General features: G+C 40.6%; 1 protein-coding gene across 3 annotated transcripts in view; it reads left to right on the top strand.

Moving 5' to 3' along the window:
• The first annotated feature begins 1,899 nt into the window (after nucleotides 1-1,899).
• The window catches only part of lmo3 (LIM domain only 3), a 97,317-nt gene continuing 71,325 nt past the window's right edge, over nucleotides 1,900-27,891 (top strand). The window contains exons 1-4 of one of the 3 annotated variants that reach the window (XM_086022525.1): nucleotides 1,900-1,994; nucleotides 2,232-2,439; nucleotides 2,537-2,628; nucleotides 8,030-8,149. The gene's annotated coding sequence lies outside the window, so the exon portion shown is untranslated. Of the gene's footprint in view, nucleotides 1,995-2,231; nucleotides 2,440-2,525; nucleotides 2,629-8,029; nucleotides 8,150-10,438; nucleotides 10,573-27,891 lie in introns of those variants that run through there. The other 2 variants (XM_086022526.1, XM_086022527.1) reach the window with 2 other exon arrangements.

Below are 27,891 nucleotides of genomic sequence, written 5' to 3'. Positions count from 1 at the left end.
ATCTGCCAAATGTACGAGAACTCTTCAGAATAAAAAGTGCATGCTGACACAGGAATGCAAAACTTTTAATGAGTGTAACTTTCTAGGAAGTAAAATCTCTAAAGATTCAGAATTTCATAGATTCAATAACTTTATTTTTGTAAGATTACAACTTTTTTTGTCATATTTAAACATTGAATGCTTGTTGTATAAACATGACGGCAGTCTTAAGATTTTTTTGTATTATCAAGAATTTACTCGACTAATCTTCCAACACAATTCTCTGAAAATTGTGACGTTTTTGTAACAGTTTCACTTTTTCGTAATACGGTATTACAACTTTAGTCTGATATAACTTTATTGTTGTGATATTTCGATGTTAGCATTATTCTCATAACTCATTATGACGTTTGTTAGTCATGAGAATAAATTCCACCTGTTTTGTAATCTTGAAAAAAATGTTTCCCTCATAAGATCAAAACTTCTTTCTCAAAAAATGTAATCGTCATTTTTGTAAGAGTACCTCACTCTTGTCGCTCTTTATTCTTTTAAAATATTGACTTTTTGTACATAACACAACAATTTCGTTTTCGTAATATTTTAACTTTATTCACTTAAGACTATGACTATTTTTCTCATAATACTTTTTCTGGAGAAAAAAAGATTTTTATGCGTAATAATTATGCAACTTTATTATTGTGATACCGCAATTTTTTTCTCATTGTCGTAATATTATATTTTCTTCCTGTAATATTATAATTACTGTTTTAACTTTATGCAAATTTGGTCCAACATCCTGTAACAGATTGCGTTCAAGTCCTCGAGTTTTAGAAGACACACATTGTTGTCGTAATTGCGCCAAAGCAATTAGTATAATTGCCTATTGTCCTTTAGTCCCACAGACTTGGTTAAAACTCTCAGTTAGCCTTTCAAATCGGGCCCCGCGCACCCCTCTGCTGCATTGCGTTTTATAGAGGTGAACTCATTAAAGTGAAATGACCATTTGGCCTTGGGTGGGAAGAAAATAAATGGAAACAAACAGCTGCACAGAATTGAGTGACACTTGAGTGGCGAAGGACCATCAAACGGCCACGTGTTTGCAAAACTCTGCAGTTTTCATGGATAATGATCAACTGTCACGGCCACAATTACTGAAAGCACTGGATGGCGACGTTTTTATTTTATTATTATTTTTTTTTATGTGTGTCAATGAGGTCTGCGCCTAATTGATGGCCAGGGACACTAAGTCGCTCAAAAGCTGTCGCCCAGGCATCAAACTACAAAATGAGCCCGCATTAAATTGCCAGTGAGTTTGCAGGCTGCATGACGATATTACAAGTCACTGTTTGGGGCTTTTGTTTTTTAAAATGTCCTTTGTCAAACAGGGAAAGTTGTGATTCAAACAAGCAAAATGAGCAAAGCCGCAGTGTTTTAAATCAAATTCCGACAAATTTAATGTACAAACAAAAACTTCATGAAGATTAAATGCAATTAAAGTATTGAATTTAAAAGTTAAATGCAACGGAACTGTGCTCAGTGATCATATCATGAACCTAAAATGTTTTTCTAAACTTAATCGAACCATTTTCATAACACCTGACCAGACCTCACACGTCATCATTTTTGGTGTTTTGCGCAGATGGATTTGATTTTGAAAGACAACATGCTTCCCAAATAAAAGCAGGTGTTACCTACAGCAGAGTTACGACTGTATTAGGGCTGGGAAGAATATCGTTCTTGTGATGTATCGCGATACTTTTTATAACAATAGCAAAATATGTTGATGAAGTATTGATACTTTCGAAACCTTACTTATTGCCCTGTGTTTGTGTGTACATTTAATGGGGGCGCTATTCAAGCTGTGCACCACTTGGCCACTTGGGGACAGTGTGAATCCTTGTATTGAGATACGTGTAATGAGGAGTAGAAGAAGATAGTGTTGTTACATTGAGGAGTAGAAGAGTTTAGTAGTTATAAAACGTGTTTTTTTTGCATCTTAGGAAGAGTATATGCTTGTAAGTATTGTTTGGCTGCTTCTCTCTGTGCCTTCCTGCAACGTTTGTGGATAAGTGCCCGTTGTTTGAGGGAGAGATTCAAGTGTTGCGATTACCATGCTAATTTTCCTTAGCGAGTGAATGGCGTTCTCATTGTGCATTAGCCATGAGCTAACTACGTTCGGGAAATAAAACGAAGTACTGTGATTTATGTTCCAATGTGCACTATATGTCATTCTCTTTGTTTTGTGTGTTTAGTTTTACAGTTAACTTCAACTGGAGTGTAATAAACGGCTTGAAACCAGCAACATTTGACTCTTTTTGAGGGACTGTTCGCTATCTGCCAAACTGTACTCAGTCTGATCAATGCGGCCAAGTGCAGAGATATCCTGCGGGAAAAATGCTCAGGACCTCAAACTGGGTCGAAGGTTCACCTTTCAACAGGACAATGACCCGAAGCACACAGGTAAAATAACAAAGGAGTGGCTTCAGAACAAATCTGTGACCGTTCTTGACTGCCCCAGCCAGAGCCCTGACCTAAACCCAACTTAGCATCTCTGCAGGGACCTGAAAATATCCGTCCACCAATGTTCACCTTCCAGACATAACTGGAGAGGATCTGCGAGGAAGAATGGCAGAGGATCCCCAAATCCAGGTGTGAAAAACTTGTTCCATCATTACCAAGAAAAATCATGGCTGTACTAGGTCAAAAGGGTCCTTCTATTCAATAAAATGCATCAGGGTCTGGATACTTTTGACCACATGATATTTCAATTTTTTTCCTTTTTTATAAATTTGCAAAACATTTCAGATTTTTTTCTATCAAGGTGGGGTCCTGAGTGTACATTAATGAGAAATAAAATTAACTTTTTGTATTTTGGCAAACGGCTGCAATGACACGGATATAAATATGCCCTAATCAACCTCATTGGCGCATCTTTGAGTTTCTATTGCTCATACAATCATTCAACATTTACTTGATGGTCATCAAAGAATTCTAAATATTGTGTTTAAGCAAGCATAGACGGGAGCATTATGACAATTTACATTCAAATAACACTGACCTTGAAGAGCCAGTATTGAAGAGGAATGAACACAAGTACCCGTCTTCATCGCCACCTTATTTTTAGTGCTCTTTTATCTCATTATAATTGGCTTATTCTCCAGAGGTATTTCTTCTTTTATTATTATTTTCAAAGACGATCCCTTTTTATTTTACTTTTCACAAAGGCAGCCCGGTTGTTCTGTTATCGCTTATTTCCCCCAAACACATTGTTAGCGCTGCTCTTGATATACTGTACCTATTATGGTTCTCGGCCATTCAGCTCTCATCAGATGAATCCAACAACGGGCTATTTGATGCTTTAGGGGAGAGAAAAAAAAAGAGAAAAGAGTTTTTCTTTTTATATTCCGAGCAGCCATGTGGAGGCCCTCGGGATTCATCCTGCATCTCTACAAACAGCTGTAAGCCTGCAGGTCATCTGACTGTGGCGCTATCTCTGTTTTAATAATTACACAAGACAGCTAATAATGAATATCTAAAGACTTTGCCATACACTAGGTGGAGATTAGATGAGGTCTGCCTGATTGAACTACAGTAATGTCAAACATGAATGACTATATGAGCTAACAGATGCATGATGATTTGATATCTGAGCATACTAAATTAATTGGTGCAAAACTAGTGTTAATTAAGCCAAATCCTTGTTTTAATCTTGTAAATTTCTTTTTGTTTTTATTTTAATTATCTTTCGAGGTAAAAAAGAAAGGACAATAATTTGAAATCTTTTCCTCCGTGCAATATTATTCTTATGTTTCCAATATGTAAAAACAATATGCCTGTAACAGTATGTCAAAATTTCAAAACTCCACAATCTATAAATATTATAGTTGACAAAGGTTGGAAGTTGTTACTATTGAAATATATAGTAGTTCCGACAAACAAATGGGATGTATACAGTATGCCCTATCTGTGAAAAGTACTATATAAATAATATGTCAATAGAGTGGTTATAAAAAGTCTACACACCCCTGTTTGAATGTGAGTTTTTTTTGTGATCCAAAAAAGCTAATGATGAATGATGAATACTTTCAAAACCAATGGTGACCTATAAACTCACCGACATAATTGAAAAAAAAAACCCATGTTTTTGAGAAGGGAAGTAAAAATAAATAAATGAGATAATGCAGTAAAGTTGTATTTGGAACTGTTCATAATTCTCTTCACCTTATAAGATGGAGGGAATTATGAACAGTTCAAAATACCACTTGGTTGGTTTAAACTTTTTAAAATGCGTACGTACATGCTAACATATACAGTAGAAGTTTTCCATTCCACTAACCACTTTTAGTGCTCGTGGAGGCATGAAACTTTCTCTTGTTCAAACTACTTTCTTTCTAGTTTTCCTTTTCCAACCTTTAACCACACTTTGTTGAGCGAGAAACTTGCCACATCAAGTGAGAAGAAATTCAAAGTGCGAGAAGTTGTCAGGTCAGCACCTTCTGCTTGTTTTGCATCATGAACTTGCTCTTCCTTCGTCGAATGATTTTCTCCAAAAAAGCCCAAATATACTTCCCCCAAACCAACCCCCCCTCCAAATGGGCACGGTGCCTTTTAAACTCAGCAGAAAATCTATTTACCCGCAAATTAAATCCGTGAACCGGCGTAGCCCAGAAAGCCGTACTTGTAGAGCAACCGGGCAATTACTTGGAAAGCGCGAGCTGGGGGAATAAGCTTCATCTGGAGAGGAGGGGTGCGGCGAAAGGTTTTGGGTGGAGACTCTCGTGGGACGGTTCGGGAATGGATGCGCTTGACACGTTACAAGAAAAGGGTGGGACGCACTCGGGAAAACTTCCTCTGTTAAAGTGAATCAAAAGTGCAGGGGGAAAAATAATACTGGAAATGTAGGGTAGTGGTGGTGGGGGTGGAAAGCCTTGCAGGTTTGTTACATCATTGAAGTTGTGTGTGTGTGTGTGTGTGTGTGTGTGTGTGTGCTTGAAACAGTGAGCGAGTGTATGCAGGTAGGCAGAATCGGTCGCTATCCTGTGGGAATTCTTTTGTTGTCTTTGTTTGGAGTGGGGAAAGGAGGCCTTACCTCCTCGATACCTTATATACAGCCCGCCATCTATTTTCAAGGAAGCCTCCGACAAACCAGATGTGCAAATGCAGCTCCCGATGTCGCCTCGGCTTCAGAGGACGCGGCAACCCACGGGGAGCTCACCAACACGGCGCCGACAACCGGGATACCGGTCGCTGAGGGAACCTGCTGTACTAGCTGGTTGAAAGAGAAGATGCCGTTTTGAGCATGTTGCTGTCGGCGTGCGCCTGAATCTCATGTTGACTTGCTCAAGAATTCAGGGCTGCAAAACAGGCTGTGTGCCCACAAAAACAACCGTTTTTTTGAATAAATAGATAAAAATAATTAAATATAGAAATAAATCGCAATTTATGAAAACTGGAGTGGGCTCCATTTTGGCCAGTTATAATCGTTTTCGAAAATGCTTCTTTTTAGTTTAGTTCTTATTAGTTTTAGTATTAGTTTTAGTTTTTTTTTTAAATACATGGCGTATTTGTAGAGTGCAAGATAAAACAAACGTCATTCCCTCACTTCAAATGGTGTTTCCCAGTGTTTATTACAGTAATACATAACAGTATACTTAGTTTTATTAGCATTAATATTACCGTGTGTCGCGAAATATGAATTTAAAATGTGTTCTGCCAATTCACCTGGACCACGTCAATTCCAGTTGCGATGCAAAACAAGAACAACGCAATGCGAAAAGAATCCTAATGTCTTTTGCGGTGATCTGGCGCGTCTTTCATTGACTCCATCGAGAGGCAAAAGGAAAGCACAGTAAATGCCTCACCGCCTGAATTGGTTCCCGGTTTTCTGCTTTTGAAATGACTGCAATTGCATATCTGCTAACCTGACTGCCCCCCATTCAGACGTCTTTTGACTGTAATAAATTGCCTCCTGAATTGCGGCTTCATAAATGGCTCTTAAATGGAGATCAGACGCGAGTCTGATGATGTTTTAATTGTAACTTGCGGAATGTATTAGCGGTGACCTACAGCTTTTTGTGGCAGCTTCCATTCAATATGTATGTGCATCCAGACACCTTGGGTTTAGAAAGGTTAATTAACCTCTGGTGGTGGACCTTTCCTCTGCATTTAACTTGGTCTGTGTCCTGATAGTGCCATTAACCCGCGCCCTCGCCTCTTAACCCCCTCTATCATTACCCACATAACACCCATTAAAACTTCCCATTGATTTTCTTTTCACCGTATATTTTCAATGTTTTCTTTTTTTTCGCGTCTCAGTTTGTAAATATGACAAACAGCGCATTACTAACAAAGCGTTTATTTCATCACTGCCGCATGACAGATTTACAGAGCGTTTTATCCAACGCTTTTTGGTAAATGACAAACATCGCTTTTAATTTATTGTGTGAAGGCTGAAAAAAATAATTCCACTTTTCAATATTTTTAAACTAGGGTTATTGTTTCAAAGTGGGGTTTTAAACTAGGTTTAGTGTTTCTAAAAAGAGTTACAAACTAGGGTGAGGGTTTCAAATTAGGGTTTTAAAATAGGGTTAAGGTTTCAAAATATGGTTTCAAAGGAGGGTTTGCGTATCCAAGTACGGTGACAATTTTTAACAAAGGTTACACATTTGGATTACAAAATCCAGTTGTCAGAATGTGTGACATCTGATTTTATAGAAGTTAGGGTTTTAAAACTATGGTTAGTGTTTTAAAGTAGTGTTAGGATTTCAAAGTGGGATTTTGAACTATGGTAGGGTTTCAAAATAGGGTTTTAAATTAGTGTTAGGGTTTCAAAGAAGTGTTTTAAAGTAGCATTTTGAACTAGGGTTAGGGTTTCAAAGTAGGGTATTATCTTATGCTAGTGTTCCCACAAGTAAGGTTTTAAGCGAGAGTGAGGGTTTTGAACTAGAGATTCAAAGTGATGTTGGGGTTACGTTAGGTTTGATGTTCTCTTTATAGAACTGCTCTGAATTCTGCCACATGACTCCTCCATCCTCTAATCCATGCGGCGCTTCTTTGATCCGGTCCCCCTCTGTTTATGTGTCCTTGAACGCATCACCAACCAATAGGCAGGCCGCGGCCTCTCATGGCCATCAGATGCATGGACGCTGCAAACGAGGGCCAATGCTGTAAAGTGCCTCGAGTGGAGCTAAGTGCTGTGTTCACGCAGTCGCTTACCCCTCGTGTATGTTGCTTGCTCTGTCGCCATGGCAACATCGCCGAATAACGCTGCAATGGGCGGCGGGCAAATTGAAAGAGCCGTCTTGCATTTTCCGGGGGTCATTTGCAGGGTTTAAATGATCTGGAGATAATTTCATATAATGAGTGAGTGGTTTTTAACTGCTTCAAGAATTATATTTTATATTTAACCCTCGCATGCAGGTTTTTCTCAAATTTGACCTTTTTGGACATTTGACGATGATATTCAGCCAAAACCCAATTCTGAAAAATAATTGTATGTTGCAATATGAGCAGCATGCCACAGTTGCATGCTTAATTAAATAAAATATGGAATTATTTTGCAGCAAAATCTGCAATAGACCAAATTTACTGCTTTTTAAAACCAATTAAAATCCTGACGGAGATGGAGTGGAAGATATGAGAATAAAAGATGTCCCTGAGATGGTTGTGGGCTGCTGAATGACTTGAGGAGAAGGGGGTAATTATTTTGAAGGGTATTAAGTCATCAGATTTACTTTTATCTTGATTGCATTGTGGAAGTCGTGCATAATTAATGGGGGGGAGCTTATTAGGAAAAGATGATTAGGTAAATTACACAGGTGTCGGGTGCATTTTTCATGATGAATTTTGCCAGGACAATCCTGGATTTCCCATCTGTTCTGCTCCTATCAAAATGTCACTCCAGGGGAAATTAATACGACGTGATAAAAACACAAACCCTCTCCAAAATTAGTTTTAAATTACAGTGGAACCTCCAAAGTCGAATATAAGCCATTCAGTGTTGCTGGTTGTTATTAAAAAAATGTAAATTGAATCAATCTTTGTTTTCCAGGCTCAAACCCTGAAGGAGCTCCTTTATGTATCTCCACCCATGACTTGGTAGCTAGGCTAGCCGAAGATCCGCCACTCTCAGGACTGGACTAATACCGAACTATTATGTCAAAACCCAGAGGTAAGCAGAGTATTCTCTTTACGCTACAACTTTGATTAGTTTATATCTGTCTTTTCAAGCATGTCCATTTTTTCCTTTTTTTTTTGCACAATATTGTGAAAGATGGCAATTGTTATCGCAGAGAGCTTTCTGTGAAAATCAAATGTGGAAAATCAAGCAAATATTAAGAGAATTATGCAATATTATGAGTAAACAAATGAAAAATCAGGTGTCATCAAAGCATCAGTGTATCTTGTAACCTCAATTAAATGTTCAAAAACAAAAGCCAGTTTAAACAAAAAACATAACGGATTGTATATAAAATATCTTGGACACTTGATTTTTTTTTTTTTTGCCAGTGTTATCTTTCTACATGTGTTGCTCCACCATATGTGTCCAAATATCCATTGTGTAAAAGTGTCGTAACACAGCAACGCTGCCTATTGGCTAATCGATTTATGACCTTTTGCATTGTTTGTTAGCGTTAAGCTAAACAGACTTGCTGCTATGTGTTTACTTTTAAAAACGCAAAATTTAATCGGGTCTCTTGTAAAGTATCGTAAGGCACCTTTGTACCCTTCGAGTACAAAAGACACTCGATGTTTGTTTGAATATTTTGCAGCAAATGTTGCTTGAACTCACAATTGGTCTCTTTTAGACATTGAACTGCAGTTTGTCTTCACCCTCAACAACAAATACACATTTCAAGCGGTGGGCGTTTGTGCTCGTTCAGTTTTATTCTTTAAAATCCATTACTGCACCTATAATTATGACTGACCTTTAAATGTGTGAAAAAAAAAAAAAAAATTCAACGGTGCTGTTTTATCACACACAAGCCTTTTTAGTTCTTTTCTTTCCTTTTGTAGCATTTCTGTTAAGCACAATAACTGGTTCTGTAACCTTCATTTTAAGCAATTTGTCTTTCAAAAAAAATCAGCCTTAAAAGCCCCCATAAAAAAAAAAAAAAAAAAAAAAATTGCTCTGACCGAGGTTTCCGCTCCCTAATTATACATCGGCACATTCTGAGCTTTTTGGTATTGTCACAGACATCATTTTGACGCAGCGAGCGCAATTGAGACATTTAGCGATGCACTTCCACTTGAAGGATTACAACTGGAACCCGCCGCAATCATTGTGCTAATCAAAACGATGCAGTAATCACAGCCACCGCGGGAAAGTGAGAAAGATTCAATCAGACCTCATTTAAAACTCTGAATGCATTTGTTTGCGGCCGCGTAATAATTATTGGTTTCATTTGCAGTGAGCAAACCTCATCAAGCGCTTTTATTGTTGGGGGGAAGGAGGGAGAAAAAGAACACCTTCTTCAGCGCTCTGCGTGACCGCCATGCTTTCTCTTGGTGTGGTCCTGCATTTATTGGGGCTCCCTGCAGATTACTTCAAGGACCCCTCAGATCATTAGGCTCTCAGGCGGCTGGGTTTTCACCCCTCGCACCTGTGAACCCTCCTTATGAATTCTTTCCTCGCACCCTCCAACAAGCTAATCAGTAATGCTGTTTGAAACACACACGTCTCAGTCCCGGCAGTTATTTTTTGTTTTTTTTTGCGAGTTTCGGGACAGCCTGATACAAGAACATGCGAATTCAATATGTGGTTTAGACCAATTAATTAAATTTAAAAAAATAAAGGAAATAATATGATAACACGAGACTATGGGCAATTTCTGGAGGAATTGCGTGTGAACGCTGAAAATGACATCATTTTATATGTACCTTTGGCTAAAAAGCAAAGCGTGGAGAGTTTCTGTGACAGAACCACGCAAGTATAGTCAATGAATATCCACACGCTCACCTTAATTTCCGCATGTTCCCCTTCTTCTTTTTCTTATTATTATAAGTAGTAATAGTAGTAGTAGTATTAATATCTAACTATAGCTGCCTGGAATATCAGATTTTTTTTTCTTTTGACATGTTGAGTACAGCATACCCGTACAGCACACTATGTGATGTTTTAAAACGTCGTTTCCCCGTAAGAACACCGGGGGCCGCTGTTTTTCTGTAGCAGCGGGTTGTTTCTACTGTATGTGTGAGAGGCAATCGCCTAGTGTGCGGCGTGCAGTAAAAACTTCCAGCAACCTAACTCCAAACGCAAGTTTGCTGCGGTTTGAGTGTGCAGATTAGATTTCATTAGGATCATCAGGCATCTGGAAAGGGGGAGATGACAAACTCTCGGGACTTTTTTTTTAGGGGGGGGGGGCGGGAGCTGTCAGGCGTCTCCTTACAACCCCCCAGCTTTTTTTTTTTTCTCTCTTTTTTTTTTAAGGAGAGTCACATCAGATAATGTAGCAGGGTGGATGATAATGAGCAGGGTGACAAATAGAGAGAAGTTTGAAGGATGGCTGAGTGGACAGACGTGTGACCTGGAGAGGAGAAATTGGATTTGGCTCCTGTCTCTTGGCACTTGGCAGAAGGGTGGCGACAAGCTCGGTAAACTACCTCCTCTCACACTCACACACACACGCACACAAACACATCCACATATGGCCACCCCTCCATGCCATTTCCATTTCATTTCCACAAAGCATGAAATTAAAGCTATTTATAACCGGCTTGATAATTACATTATACTTATTCCATCACGATTAGGTTTCTGGTTTTTATGATACAATGTCACAGTTTTAATTAAAGCGTCTCTGCTTCACTTCATTCGCCCTCTCACAACTTAGCCCAGCTCGGACCACCTGATGACACACTTTTACCACCGCGAGCTGATTGACAGCCGCCGGACCGGCCGCGATTACACTTGTAATCTGTGTAATTTGACGTCGACATACTGCCATTTGATTGCGGGGCGAGGGGAGGCCTTAAGGCTGCCGTGTGATGAAGTTTGTCGTAGCATGTCACCTTTAGGACGTCTCACTTTAACGGCTAATTACATTACCCAAGCCACACTGGTTGAAAGTCCTGGATGTCACCTTGGGGGAAGGGATGATGGAATAATGGAATCCCTGAGGGAGGAGTAAAAAGAAGAGCTCATGTTAGAACGATCCAAGGAACACTTTTTTCAACTTTGATACTTTGTACATCAAAATAAAAGCTAAAAAAAAGAAAGAGTTACATAGAAAACAAAGCAACATTTTCACTTTTTTTGCAGGCCGCAAAAAAATGGACGGCGGACCATAAATGGCGCCCCGGCCGAACATTGGCCTTGCGTTCAAAGGTAGCGTGAAATGTACCTTCATTGAGACCAAGTCAGAAAGGGAAAAGTTTGAATCTCAATAATAAATAGGCTGTAAATAAAATATACAAGCTCGTGTTGATTAAGGTGTGCACACTCATCTCGGCGGATGCTGACGGGCCTTTTGATTCAGATCTCTGTTTGTGTACTGCTCCTTCCCGCTTATATTCAATACGTCCACTTTGTGTAAAGGCGCCACATCTTGGCTGGAGGGCTGCTGGTAAAAAAAACAAAAAAACAAAAAGAGCCACAGGAATGCCTCGCCGATGGCGTTGGCTCAAGGCGCGAGACCACCCTGGAAGCTCATTCATGTTTTATTGTGGACTGTAAATGTGTCCCGCTCGAGTGAATTTTGGATACACAAAATAGTGCACACCAGTAATTAATACCTTGTGGATATTCGCCCCTCCCGTCCTCTCTATTTTTTTTTTTCTACTGTTGATTGACTAAATCATGCAAAACACTCCTAATTATAAGACTCCCCACAGGATGATTTGTGTCTCGGAGCCGACTGCAAATGTCATGCATGAGTGTTTGCTGCGCCAGTATTGACTGTGCCGGAGACAGATGGGATTGAACTTTGTATGCAGCTCCTCATCCAAATGAGCCGCCTGCCGGGCCACCTAAAATGTTGTCGGGAGACATTTATCACCGCGCTGATATTGGCCTTTCAATAAAACTCATGTAATGGCCAGTTAGTGTGCCCCAAACCCCCCACCCCCTTTCCGCTTTTCCTGTAACTGATATAATAGAAAATATGACTTGACTTGAATGCAGAAGTGTCACTCTGTCACTATTAGCGTCCAAAAAAGTACATGGCTGTTTGAACAGATTTCTGTCAATAAGAATGTCAAATTTTGAGGAAAAAGAATTATATTATCCCATTATATTTCACAATAATACAAAAATAATGAAAAAAAGAATACATGAAAATAAAGTTGTATTATGACAGGGGTGTCCAAACTATGGATCAGATCGCAAATAACTACCTCACACGGTCAGGATAATCTTTTAGACACATCCGCCAATCGAGCCTTTGATGAGAATTTGGAACGCAAATTCGTCCCGATTAGCAATTACTGATTATGTTCCATTGTGTTTGTAAGATTGCATTTTCGCCCTGATATTTGGGTGATTGTATATTATGTGTGCATTGTTTGCCTTAGAAATATGCCGGTCACATCTTCCACTGAGCAGACAGCAAACTGAAGAGTAAATGTAAAGTGTAAATAGTACACATGGCCTTTAAAATCAATGTTAAGGTGAGAGTGCTGGTGCTCCTTAAGGCCAGGACACTAAAGGTTGCGCACCTCTCTGTTGGCAGTGCGCTGTTAGTTCTGACAGTCCCTCAATGCACCGCTCCCACAGTGGCGAAGCAAAACACCACCAAAGGTTTTCGCAAAGTGCTACGTCTGACCTTTTCCCATTGACTTGTTATGTGTATGCCTTTGTGTGTAAGTGTATGTGTGTGAATTGATGATGTTGATTGTTGGCTGCGGGTCATGAGTACAAGTTTAAGAGTCAGTGTCGCTCCGAGGTGAGGCTTTGTTGGCAATGTTTTATTGTGTTGACACTGGGGGTTAATTATCAACAATAGTTGCCTGACCTTCTCGCACGTCTCAAAAATGAAATGTTGGGGTGTTTGCAAAAACAGCCTCGACGGGAGCGCGGTGCGTAAATAACGTCTCATTGCCAGCAGCTGCTATGCAACAAACTTTTGCACCGGCTTCGGCATTGTTTTGGAACTGCAGGCAAGCAAGGCTGGCAAACCCAACCTTGACTTCATCAGATCATAACACATTTTCCCACAGGTTGGGGAGATTTTCTGATGAAACCAAAGTTGCCCATCTCTGATATACAAATTGTCACAACACCCATATCTTAACACTGCACTGATGTTCTTAGAGTGGACCATGCGCCAAGTCTGAACGGACCTCACAAAACCATCATTGACGGACGCCCGTTTTGCTGATGAGAGACGGAAACACGACCCAGACCGCATTGACTTTACGAATACGAATACCTTTATTGTCATTTTGCTCAAAGTACAACGACATTGGGTTGCTTATATGTATAGCAGGTGGCGGTATGCACCAGAGAGAGAATCATGAGTTAGTCAGATTGACTATTAATGAGCTAAGAAGTAATAAAGTAGCTTTGAATACAGAGACAGTTTAGACAGAAGTTCTTGTGAGTTAAGTTTTACATTTCTATTTTTATTTTTGGAAAGAGTAGGGTTAGGAGGTTGTGAAACGGTATTTTGAAGGCCCACAACCCATTTCAGAAAATGCCAGCAATGTACCAAAAGTTGTTTGCCACTATCTAAAAGACAGAAGAAGAAGAAGAAGGGGAATTCAAAGCAAAAACACTCATTTATTTTAATGGCAACCGTATTTCAGTTTGCACAAGGACTAGGAAGCATTTTAATCCACTGACAATTGACGGGCTGGCGGAACTTTGATGTTTACTGACGGAAGTGCGGTTAAAATAACATTAACGGGCTGACCGACAGACAATTTCAGTTTGGTTCGGCTTGAAAAAATGACGGATTGACGGATGACGGACGTGTACTCAGGCTACTGATGGATGGCAGACCGGTAAACTTTTGTAAATTGCCCACCTCTGGGTATAATATCACAAGCTGCTGAGCTGGTGTTCCCTTTCTGAGAGATTTACATAAACTTCCATTAGCAATTAGCCACCAATGTGGCGTTCCGCCATTCACGTTTCATTTACTGCCCGCATGCGAGACAATGGAGCAATTCTGCGGCAAGAGCAGGTAATCTTTACAGGAAGGCCTGGAAACAATCTGAACCGGAGGGGTTCACATGGTAATAAGTGGACAAACCCAGGAGCGATTAAGTCTGTTGTAATCCCATCGAGTTCAATCAAAGTGACGGAGCGAGGAGTTGAGGCGCCAAAGGAATAAACGAGTTGGAGTGCGGCACCTGTAAATTACATGCGGGGGAACGCTGAAATAAATGAACATTTCGGGCACTCTGGACAAATTGGAATTCAGGGGGGAGGGAGGAACGTGAAGAAGATGGGATATTTAATTGGTTGTTTTGTCTTTTGTAGAGTTTGACTCAATATTTTGAGTGTGACAAAAAACATCCTGGACATTTGGGTAGAACATTAAATGCTCTAATCCAGAAAAAGTCCCTAAAAGTTCAAAAAGTTGTACAATTTGGAGACAAATGCTATAGAAAATAGACACACAACCACACAAAGATTTGTTTCAAGCTCTGCTCGTCTACACGTCTGTCCACAGCATGAAAGTGCCATATGAGACAGTCCGTGTTCCAACGTTCTCAGTTTTCCCAACGCTCCCGAAATCCAAATCCAGCTATGGATTTAGTGTTCACTGAAATGAGACTCTCTTTACAAGATATTAGAATATATGACCAGACCCGCTGTCATTTTAAACATTCCCATAAGGGGATGGGGTCGGGAGGTAATCGTTGTCCGCAGCCATACATTGAGAACATGTGATATTGACTTTAGAAGAACTGTGGAGACATGAATATAATGAGAAATCAAAGCGCTCTGAGGCATTTATTGTCTTTGACATGGAGTTCAGCATGATCCTAAAATCAATAATTTCGACGGATTGACTTTTACGCTCTAATGATATAACTTGGACCATACCTAAGGATTTCAATTGTTTAAATATTTATCGCATTGTCGAACAACTGCCTTTTTGAAGACGATGATTAAGTAAGAATCTTATTAGTTACGACGGAGTGTTTGAGTTTTTAAATACAATATCCGTATTTCAACATGGAAGGTCGGCAACTCGTAATCGAGTTCAGACCTACGGTATTCCTACATTCACACTTATGGACAATTTGGAATCTTCAATTAACCTAACAAGCATATCTGTTTTTTCTGCAATATTTGATGCAAGAGAAACATTTTCTCACAGAAGTGCGCAAAACTTAGAACGCTTTTCAACTGACGGAAGAAAAGTGACAATTTGATAATGAGCGTTAGATTGAAACGGTAGCAGCTGTTCTGTTCTGTTCTATTCTGTCCTCGCGGTCAAGAAATAGGAGACTATCACATAACATCACTATAAGGAAATAAAAAGACTTTTCCCCATGCTAGCTTCAAATGGTCAATCTCAAAGTTTACGGTGAAACTGACACATTTTTGCTACTTTATCACACATTATACTTTTAAACACATCATACAAAATAACTCAGAGGCATATATTCTCTCTGCTTTGTGGGAACAACTACGTACTGTTATGATGTGAATAATGCAAAATATCACATCCGAGCTAAAGGCAAAAAATAAATACATCAGCATAGATGTTACGGTGATTTTAAACTTGAAAATCTACACTGGAGGCGAGTGGCTCTAACTTCAGTTGGCCTCAGTGTGAAGAGTGTGGTTCAAGTATAATAAGTATATATGTATTATTAGATGTTGTGATTTGATGCTATAGAATTATATAATGAATTGAACTAAAGTTGGACTTTACCCATTAAAAAAAATTCCAATACGTGCGTTGGATGACAGACTAAAGAAGAAGGTCACAAGGCCATCGGAGTACAGCCATAGAGCAGCTAGTATTGATAGTATGGGGAATATGATCACCTTTAGTCTGTTCATTTAGGCAATAGAAGGAGGGTCAACGGGGATACAGAGCGTTGTGTAAGGGATCCTGACATCTCTTAGCGTCTCCCTCTCTATCCCCCATGCAGTCTGCCGCTCTAATCGGTGAGGCAGCGACAGCCATCCTGTCTTAGTGCCGCTTTGGCTGCCACTCCAGCGCCTATCGACGGGTGTTCGGGGCGGCCGAGCCAGCACTTCTTCTCCAGCGCTGGAGTCAGGCCGTCTGTCCGGTTTTTAATCCAAAAAAGACGAGGGGTTCAATGACGAAAAATGGATCGGGCGCAGACGTCTTCAGACCTACTTTAAGTCATCCACTCCAATACTTTGGAGAAAATGGAACCATCTTTTAAAGAGAACTTTATTACCGTTGTTTCAGGAATTCATTGAAATATTTTGTGATTGATATATACAGATTTAAAATCATTGCCCAGCATCACTCACAACTCTGCAGGTGCCTTGGAAAGTGGACTATTGTCACACCCTTTTTGCACACACTCACACACTCGCCCACACTTTAAACATGACTGCTCTAAAGCCGAGGTAATGAGTCCCAATTTGACTCAATTAGGCACTGTTTGTGTTGATGGTTATTGAGTGTGTGAGCGTGCGCGAGCCAGCGTGCGTGTCGTCGGTCTCGCTTGGCCGTCCCTCTGGGACTCCCGGAGGCCACAATGTGGATAATTAGAGTTCATGCGAGAGGGTTAACCCACCTCCGTGGGCGCGGGAGAGCAAGACAGCTCTGCTGCTGCACCTTTAGCTTTTGATGTCTGCCCGGCTATCTACCTGAATGTCAACCAATTGGGACAGTGCAAGGACTTGACATTATGTCTGCGGGTTATCATTACGGGTATTTTTTTTCCCTCACCTGATCGATCGGCTCTGGTTTGCAGTGGTGCTTGTGGGGCTAACTGTCACTGCTAGTTAGGGATTGACCAGTGGGTATCATTAACAACGAGAGCGCCTGCTCGGGGGAGCCTTTGTTGTGTGTAGCGAAGAAGCCGTGCCTTTCTCTTTTAGCCTCCTGGACTTAGTTGACCTTTCACTTAGGGAGCAGCTGGAGCCGAGAGATATTTAATTGAATGGAGTCTTCAGATGTATTTTGGAGAGCGAGAGACGAGGAGATACCGCTAGCTCAAGTCTCAGCAAGACGCGGGGGGGGGGGAGTTTGCTTGACCTTCAAAGCCTAATTGATAGGCTTTTCATAGGCCTTGTTTGAGATGTGCGTGGTCCCTGTTGTTCTGCAGACCCTTACAACTCCTGCAGAAAATACAAAGTCAACCACAGGTAGGAAGCCCCCAGTGGCCCGCCGCAATCAATAGCAGCCGGCTCGGCTAACGAGAGGTTCAGTCACTCTCCGGCTTTCGCAGGCCCCATTAACAGGCGGCGCCCGGCCTAATTCCGCAGCCCTGACTCATTAGAGCGGAGAAATACGGGTGGGGGGATGGCAACATTAGGAAACAGCCTGAAGAAGGACTGGGGCTAGCCCAAATTGGGAAGTAACACCGCATGTCGACTGCTTGATTGCATCACTCGGTAGAGAACCACAGTGGTACCTTGACTTTCAATTTAGACTTGGAATAATCCCCCTTCCATCGTGGAAGTTCTAGACCACCTCCGCAAAAGTGAAATTTTCGATATAGAAATGCTCCTTAGGCAAGTTTTTTTTAATAGCATGTACGGCATTTTAATTTATTCAATGTCTTTAACCCATTAATGCCTAAAGCGCCTAGCTCAACAGCTCCCCAAAACCTTAGATCGTTTTTGGAATTACCCTCAAAAACCTGAAGTTTTGCTAGAAATTCAACACCTACAAGCTAATTATCTCAGCCCCTGTAGCAGATAGAAACATCATTCCAAAAGAATTTGAGAGCTTAGACATGTGGCTTTTACTCAATCGTGAGTTTATTCATCCTTACTGTTTCAATCAAAGATGTAAAAAAGAGAAGCACTATTTTTAATATTGAAAAAATCGAGTGGTAATTACTACCCTCTATTCTGTTAAAAAGACGTCAATATTGTCTTTGTCTAGCAAACATATATTATAAAAAAAGAAAATGACGCATACGTTCTCCCGGATTTAAGGGTAGAAATGCACTCCCGGACTTCATGGGTTAAATAAAACAAGAGTGCAAGAGCAATGGATAACACGAAAATATTGCACCAACAGTGTAATGATCCTTCTGTTTACAGTAAACAAATGCATTTTTCCCACTCTAACAACCCTATCTCACAATATATATCAATGATCCTGCCCAAAGATGTACATAATAAACTGAACCTACAATCACTTTCTGTAGGTGGAAAAAGCAGGATTACAAAGGATGACATTGAATACATTTCAGCAAAAAACTAGGCTGTGTTGAATTACTTCCTGTTTTTGTTCTTCTTCTTTCAAATTTACGCCGTCTCAAACTAGTGTGCTGCCATCGAGTGGCCGACAGTGGAAATTCTCCCAATATAAACGGGACTTAGACACATAGTTATTAACTGTACCAAAAAAACCTGCAAAATAGCAGCACCACGAACCTGAAATGACAGCTCAATGCAACACCATGGCCTTTTATTACATTGTATGAATGACAACAGGTGGATATATAAGTTTATAGTACCTCTGCCATCCAGTGGAAGAGCATTTAATTGTTCTGCCTGTTACTATATGTCATTGGCATAGATGCACAAATAGAGGTGACATTTGTTGTTAAAACGCCTGGAAACTGTGTGAAATTGTGGACTGAGGAAAAAATGCACGTGGACTGAAAAAAAAACCCACATTTCGACTGAATGGATGGAATTCATTTCATAGCAAGTCCCTTTATCCGTATTTTTTTTCCATAAACCAGTGACTTAGTAACAAACAAATGCAGATGAAAAGAAAGCCACTCTCTCTCAGCAAAAATAACAAACTCATGTCAAGCCAAAAGCCACTTTCCAGTACTTCACTCTGTGCTGTGCTTCCCAGCATCTCCTTCTTCCATTTATTTTACCTCACTCAATTGTGATAAAACATTGTGACGGGCAACACGAGTGTGCGCAAGGGATGAACGAAAATTTAATTTCCTTCATGGCACCGACCTGCGATGTTAAAAAAAAAAAAAAAAAAAAAATCGTTGAAAAGGGTGACGGGGGAAGCTGCAGACACTCAGGCCTTATTGTCTTTGAAAAGTGATTTAATTAGAGCTTCCTCCACACACATGAGCCAGCAGGGACACAACTTTCCAGCCTTGGACGTGCAGCAAATTTCCAAAGGATCATGTACAGAGATCAACCGATAAGAAGCTAATTTTGTGTACTTATGGGAGCAAACGATCTCCTAGCTACCCTCCCCACTTTTCTCCGCCTCCCCCGGAATTCCTCCAGCCGGGAGGATGAAAGCGGCGAGCGGAACACAGATCTGAGGCTGTTTCGGCCATTAATACGGATCTCCAAAATTAAAGATTTATACCACTTGATAGCACTCCCTCGCAACGACACGCACACAACCACTAATGTAGAGTGATGGGGAGGGCTGGTTTTCCCCTTGAAGGCTTTCTTTAAAGTGTTTGAATGGGAAAGGGATTGGTGGGAAAAACACAATCATGAAGAACCACTTTTCGGCTAATTGGAATCTCTTGAATGCGTTACCACTGAATGATGTTTAATTTGGGGGAAACTGTGATCTTCCCAACACTGATGGGGAATTAAAAGGAGATGGGCAGAACTAAGTCAGGTTCCCAAAAAACACTTTATTTAGTCTTCATTGTCTAGTTTAGTGGTTCTCAAGCTTATTTTGTTGACACGAAGCACCATCTAAAAAGTACTTAGTTCTTCAAGTACCACCATCATTCTGACCAATTTTAACATCGAGTAGCATAGTAGGCCTCTTGTCACGTGAGGAACAGAATTTGGACCCAGAAAGCAGACAGGACACGGAAGTGTGTGTGTGTGTGTGTGTGTGTGTGTGTGTGTGTGTGTATATATATATATATATATATATATATATATATATATATATATATATATATATATATATATATATATATATATATATATATATGTGTGTGTGTATGCGCGTGTGTGTACATGTGTATTCCAAAATTGTACTGAAGCAACTAATATGTGGTGCAATTCTCTGAAAAATTACTTTCACACACTTGTCAGGTTGAAAGCCTGAACAGATGTTAAGCTACTAATGAGCAGCTTTCAATCAGGTGCTGTTAGATCACAATGACAAACTTTGAAAGATAAATGGTATCACCATCCGCCATTAGGGATCATTTGTGCCTTGCCCAATGAGGTTTGACTCGAGTTGTTTGGGTTAGATTTGATGCATGTCATCATATGATCATAATCAGTCTTGACTGTTTCTTACCATACTGAGTAGAGAGAATGTCTCGTTCGTTTTTTAAGAAACCATCTAAAGCATGCAGTTCTTGAGATGGAAAAGTTGATGGGTTCAAACATAGAGCTAGCGAGATTTAGAGGCTAAGTAGTCACCTATGGCAAGTCTGACTCTGCTACTGCCAAATGCTGAAATTGGAAGGAATCACACTGAGCTACTCCGTCTGCCAAAAAACATTTATAACTTTAATTATGCCTGATTTTTTTTCCCCCATTTTCTTCATGAAGGTTCATAAAATGTTTCCAGGGGAATTAAGGTTAAGTGTGTGGGAGCGTATCAAAAGCAAATTTCAATATGCTCTTCTTCCTTCCACTTCTACGTTGAGAAAAAAAATCAGGTTTTATGAGAAAAGGTGAAGTAATAACAGTGGAACCCGAGTATAACACTCAACTGAATGAAGACCCTGTTGAACCGATAACGGGCGTGAGTGACAACTGAGGAATCACATGACATTTTCAATATGTTTCTTATTTAAATACCTTTGTCTACATATATATATATATATATATATATATATATATATATATATATATATATATATATATATATATATAGGTTTTTATTGTTGTTAAACGTCAGAACAGATCAAACCGTATATCCGTATATAAAGCTTGAGACACCTCACACCACAGGAATTGGTCAAGATAATCAGAAGAGAGGATAACTCCTGAAATTAGGCCCGGTTATTTTAATGTGTACCCGTCTCAAATGTTTGATTTATTTAAAAATCATTGTCATTAGATCCCGGTGACAACTACTAAAGCACACACAAGTTTGTGTTATTATTTCAGCTTTATGAACGCATGCTGTTAACTTTGAGGTACTTGCGTGCCCGCAGATGGAGCAGCAGTGGAATTTCCTCTCACATGGCCTAATTAGAGATCACACCAGGACCGTAAGATGAATGGTTTATTCATTATCCAGAGGTACATTTAATGGGCCAAACTCATTTAAGCACTCATGATCAAACTTGGCAACGGTTCTTATTACCCCACTGTTCTGATCCTTTTGAAGGACATAAGTGTGTGAAAAAAAAAAATGGTGAGTGTAGTGAAATCTAACAAAGTGCCAGAAATGGCCTTTGATTAAACATTGAAGGATCGCCTTTCACTAAGAACACAGCCGTCTCTGTTCTGATTCTATGGGGTCCCTTGAGTCCCCTCGCTACCCCGCTGTTATCCAATCGGAGACCGTACCCTCTCCCAAGCGTTGACCGTACCTATTTTTTTTTTTTTTCAACCAAAAACTATAACCGCAGATGACTTCAAAAGGCCATCAACAGAATATCAGCTCTCGAATATAAAGCACCTTTCAGTCTAATGAGCATCAATGGGTGTGGACTAACTTCTGTTAGGCATTTTAAATCAAATATCAAGGTCTCCTCTAATAAGATGCTGAGGATGCATGTTTGCCATGGGTCCACTAAATCGGCACAGACAGTCTTGAGATCATGTGGTTGTTTAAATTGGAAGCTGATGAGGAAAAAAGATCAATACAACAATGGGGGGGCGTCGCACAATGTTCATTTGGATATATTTTTTAATATGAATATATATTTTAATATTAATAATCTAATATTGTGCACAGATGTTGTCCTTAAATTCATCAAATAGAAAGAATGGCACAATTATACAATGCGGAAAGGAGAAATAGAAACACAAGACACAACGAAGTGGAAGTTTGCTTGCAGACTGACAATGAAATTCAGGAAAACGATTTTAGTCTGACATTTTTATTAGGCGACAAAAATTAGACCCAATGTAGAAAATAGTGCTTTGGAACTGTCTTGATTGCAATACTGTAATTGGAATGGACCTAATGTTGCAGTCAGCCCTCATACCACTCACTGTATGGCATTTAGCGGGAACACATAATCATGAAAGTCAACTACACGCTTGACACTGAAATGCTTTTAACCTTTGCACCAACCCTTGTGCAAACGCAAGAGGTGTTGTCCGGTCGAGGCCCACCAGGATTGTAAGCCACTTGACTCCGAGGGCATCAGGGCAGTGGCAGAGACACTATTCTTCTGTGAATAGCTTTCCAATAATAAAGCTTTTTTTTTTTTCTTAACCATGATGGCCATTGGGTTTGGGGTCAAAGTTTTGCTGCCTTATTTTGCCTAATACACAAAGCTGTTAAATGTTAAAATGTCTAATTTCATTTGCTTCTGACATTTGGAGAAGTGATTGGCTGAGTGGTGTGGTCAGCAATTACAAAATTGCAGTAGAAAATTGGCACTCTGGTCTTTTATAAGTTGACTAAATTGATAATTGCATGGTCTGAAACCTCAAATTGGGTCCATCCAGTTGAACATGAAAAAAAAAAAGTTACGTTTTACATTGCACGTGATATATGCTTCCAAACAGCAAGGTCTTTCCCCCACCATTAAACGTACGTCTGCTCTTCAGTTCCCCTTCAGCCACCTTTGTCTCCCACACAGTTTTAATGACTTGGCAAAGAAACTTTCTGCCTGCAAACAACAACTCTTCAAAATAATAAATCACAGGATTTCCGCTCACGATAATTGACATTTGACAACATCATTTGCATAATGATTCAAAACAGCCTCCAGGGAGATGTTTAAGAGGGGGGAAACATTATGGGTGTGCTAATTAGTCACCGCCAGCTCCCCAGCATTGTTGCCGCCGTTAGTCGTGGTGAACTAACTTGATCAGACAACCATAGCTTTATGACAGTAGTCATCACTATTCAATCATAATTATTGCCGCTTTTCCTGGGTGGCTGAAATTACCGGGTTATAATGTGCCTGACAAAAGTTTACGGTGAAGTTATAATCTGAATGTATGGCCTAATTACGTGGCATGCCGAGCTTATTCACAAGAAGCATGCTTCAAAGACATCTTCAATGACAAACCACTTCTGACTTAACAGCACTAAGTGAATATAACAGAGTCTATGATTTGTTCCTTTTTCAGAGTGAGTCGAGCACAATAATCCCATATTCCTTATCTGGAATGAGTAATCTTAGCTCTTGATTTTGAGAACCAAGGGTCCAGTAAAGAACTCTTGGATGAGGGTCCAAAAACTCTCAACCGAAACTCACATCTTTGTGATGAAATCATCACTCGCCGCGCCATCTCGACTGCTCTCCGCACATTGACAGCAGTGCGTATGCAACTGGCAAGAGCGTCTGGCTCTGATTAGTTACATAGTTTTGATCAACTGTTCCAATGGACCAGTCCATTCCACGAGAAGGAGGAGAATTGCTTTTAAACAAAGTCAATTTTTCAAATCAGTTTAAGTGAGACATTTGGTTGCCCGTGATCAAATTGCATAACAATAAATTGTACATTGACCAATGAATATGCATATACTGATAGTCAAAGATCTACAGAGATGATTTTGTATAATCAACATTGTTTTTGTACGGTCAATACACAGATTGTTAGATTTTTGTGTGGCAAATAAACGGTGCAAAAGTCATTTGCAACTACAGTGGTTTGATACGAACATTGTCAGCCCACAATTAAAGCTCACTTGTAGCTTGCAGCATTGTTGGAGCACACTGCAGATCACAGGCCTCACTCCAAACAATGCGAGGGACTCTTGTATCCGCGTATGGCATTTAGCTACAGGAGCCTCTTTGTTGGAGGCGATTGCCGCAATGAAAACATTCAACCTAATTGGCCCTGACATCTCTATTTCACCTCATATTTGTGTTTATTGTTATTCCCTCTCAACCGGGAGCATCGGCGGGGGGGGGCCGAGAGAGGTCGGTAATCTTGTCGCTTGGTGCTTTGAGAGCCTCCATTATGGGTTTGTTTTGTTGGTTTGTGTGCGTGTTGGCTGGAGAGGCACTTGGAACACTCAGCATCTTTATCAACAAAATAAAAAGGTGGGACTAAATGTTGAAGTTTTACTGTAAAATCAACAGAAGGATGATAGGAAATTACATGTTGTCATTTTGTTATTATTGTGGAACTGTTGTTACACGGTTGGGTATACAGGTATAAGGTGCTTTTTTAATGATGATTGTCATTTTTATAATATTCAAGAAAACACGTTGCTAAAGTTGCACAGAATGTCAAAATGCCGTCGGTTTTGTAGCTTTGAGGGTAGATGCCTTGCTGAAATGAGCCCGCCTTGAGGAGGTGGTCCTATCTCATGGACGTGATTTACTGCTCAACGCGCCCGATGTACGGACATTTCTGTCAATTCCTATCAGCTCAGTCATAAATTTTCTGAAAATAGCAGATAACAAAAGATTGTTGAGAAGTTGGTGGTATTTCTATATTGTCAATTTAGACCAAGTTTAAATGCCAGTTGAAATCTTGCAGATATTTTTTCTGTAATATCTTTAATTGACCAAACATTTCACCCACCTACTCCTGTTCCTGTAACCCATAACCTATATTACATTCACCTCCTCTTGCTTTTCTATTTGTTGTGATTGTGATTTTGTCTCCGTTCCATATCTGATTGCCTCCTTCCCTCCCTATAATTTCACACTGAATAATGGACCGCACATGTACCATTTGCTCTCTATTTGGCTCCTCCTGTTGCTCTAAAATGAGGAGGGAAATTATTTGAGGAACCTATTGAGAAAGACCTCCAAACATGAATGTGGCGGGCTATTTATACTTGAGCAAAATGTGAAGGCTAAGTTATTTGTTGGGGTTAAGGAAACATTACCATTGGAAAGAGCAACTGCCAGAGAGGCTGTGAAATAATTTCCTGTCAAGGGCATAAAACGCTTCTCAATTGAGGTAAACATTTCAAGTTTCAAAAGCAATTTATTTTCTAACAACTGCTGAAAGCAGACAACATATCTTATGTTCCCTTCCCTTGAATTTTCATTTTGTGCCCCCCTCCCACCTCCTTCCGTTCTCACCTTCCCCCGTGTTTCACAAGTTAGCAGGGTCTGGAGAATGGCGGTGCGAAATTGCTTGGTTTCTGAGTGGATTTGGATTAGGGTCAATGCAATGAGTTATTTGGGGGGAAATGCCTTCATGGCTTTCCACTGATTTCCTTCCCTCATTTTTCATATCAATAATGACTACAGTGTGAAATGCTGTCTGCAATGACGTGTTTGCAACCACACGGTTCCTAGCTCCTATTGTGTACGCCCGTGAAGTAATATTGGCCATCATATATGTGACAAAACTGCCATTTATTTTGTGGCTAATTGGCTTCTTATCACAACATCCAGTCAATTGCTAGAACTCCCAGTGGGGGGCTATGGGTTTGCTCTCCAGGTGACACAAAAACATGTATGCTGTTCAAGATATGATTAGAACACATCTATGTCAAAGATCTGTTGGCAAATAACAGATGACCAGGCTAATTAGCGGAGAGTGATAAGTCACGTTTATTTACAGTATACAGTATATCCCTTAATTGCAAACAGTCTCGAGGGGATTCGCAGCTAGGCCCACTGTTCACAAATCAACAACATCCCCTGGTCTATAACCCCCATCCAGGCAAAGAAAAACTCAAAAAGCCCATTTAGTGAAAAAAAGGGAGAACGCATACAGAGATCCCTTTTCCAGGTGACCAGGCTGCAGGAAACCAGTCTTTTGGGGTGATTCCAGACAAACCGGGACCCACAACGTCTCGGTTCAAGATGGTGGCAGTCCACCATCTGACTATCCCGCGGACGGCTACCAAATGACTCAGGAGAACACTTTATTGTTACAAAACCAGTCAGGAAAAGAAACCAGACTACCCAACACCGTAATGGACCCAAGGCTGCCCTCAACCAACGAATACTGATCGTTCTCCATCCAAAAAATAAGAAATGTCAGTCTGGTAAATTCTCAACAAATTGGGGAGGAAAAATATCTCTTAACAAACCCCTCACCAGAGGATAATCGTCAGGATAATCTCTTCGAGACATAATTGTGATCAACAGAATTTCAATAAGCTTTCTCATTGACCCAAAGCTTGCACCCTGTTTGAGGTTCATTGGGCAGGCACTCCCATAAGCTATTCATATTTATGCTCATATCTGTTTATTTATCTTGGTGGTGGTGTATGGCTTGGATAGAGGTCAAATCGTTCCCCTTTTCACCACCTGGTAGTTGCTTTAAAATCCTACTTTAACACATTAGACTTCCCATTTCACCCGGATAATTGCACAATTATTCTGCTTCACTCCCCCAAAAAATCCATTCGGTGGTAATTGGTGTGTTGGGCAGGCAAGTGGGGTGGGGTGAAGCTACCCAGAATCCTCTGCGATGAGGGTCTGGGGGAACGAATGCAGATAAGTCAAGCAGAAAAAAAAAAACGGAAGTGTGTGAAGGGGGGCGGCAGTTTTTCGATTTGAATCTCGCCACTTTGCAAGCGTTTTAATAGCCTTCATCAGACTCCTGGCTTGCAGCTCCGCCACTAACCTGTTATCAATACCGAAAAACGTCCGTTTTAAATGTCAGAGTAAGCACAGAACGGTGAGACGGTAGCTAACAGGTGCTCAGCCCGAGGCGAACCGCAGTAATGCCCCCATTATTGGTTTCTCATAGAGCTGTTACACGCCGCATTGTTGCGGCTCGGGACGCGGCGTTCTGCGGGTAAAACGTGGCGCTCAATTATTTGCAGCGAGAGACGCATGCAAAGGAGCACAATGGCCAGCAGAAAAAGGGCTCCACTGAGCCTATGAAATAACCTTGATAAAAGTAATTGAATTTTTGTTGTGATAAGATTAACTCGTGGTAATTGTGAGCACTCGGAGTCTCCGGTCGCTACAAAAGAAACATACTGTACACCATTTAGGATACTTTCCGACTGTTGGATGTGGAGAGGGATTTAAAAAAAACAACAACTGAAAAACAACGGTGAGGGAATCAAGTCTGAAATCAGGATCTCTTCAGCCAACCGCTACGCATGTCCTGATTACCCTACACACTCGCACGGTCCTTTTAAATGTGCTGAGATGGGCTTTAAACAAGATTCAACACTTTAAACCCCAGCAGACTTAATTAAGGGTGGGACCTCCTCACACATGCAGAGATGAGCAAAGGAGAAAGGGAGAGAAGATTGAATGGGGGCGGGGGTAGAAATGCGGAGGAGGTCTAATGATGCATTTGTACAGAGGCCCTAAACAACTACAAGGGAGTTGATGCTGCCCATGAGCAGGCAGCCACACTGGCCCAACTGGACCCCCTCAATGGTTTTGCACCGGCAACAGCAGTCAAAATTTGAGGAAAGGTCTCATCGTGAGAGGCTGGGACCTAATTTAGCATTACCTCTCACATGCAGCTGAAACACTCTCATGCAGCTCAAATGCTCTCATAAAACGGCAACTGGGACACAGAAACACTCTCGTACATGCCTGCCACAGTCACCGTTGAAATACACGCAACTGAAACCATCTCATAGGACTGAAACGCTCTCACACGACAGAATCACACTGCACTACTAAAATAATTCACTCACACTCCAATATAAGACTATCACAAAATAGGGAAAATTACATGCTTACATGTACTAGTGAAAGGCAGTGTATGTGGCAGAAATCTAGTTTGTTTGAGACCATTTCAGTTGTTCAATATTGTGTGAGAGCGTCAGTTGCTCGTGAGTGTTTCAGTCGTGAATCCGAGAGATAATCCTG

This window comes from Filicampus tigris, chromosome 22 (assembly GCF_054856515.1).
Source record: "Filicampus tigris isolate MCC_2025a chromosome 22, RoL_Ftig_1.0, whole genome shotgun sequence".
Taxonomy (NCBI): domain Eukaryota; kingdom Metazoa; phylum Chordata; class Actinopteri; order Syngnathiformes; family Syngnathidae; genus Filicampus; species Filicampus tigris.
The sequence above is the reverse complement of the archived record's forward strand: the minus strand, read 5'-3'. Positions and strand labels throughout refer to the sequence as shown.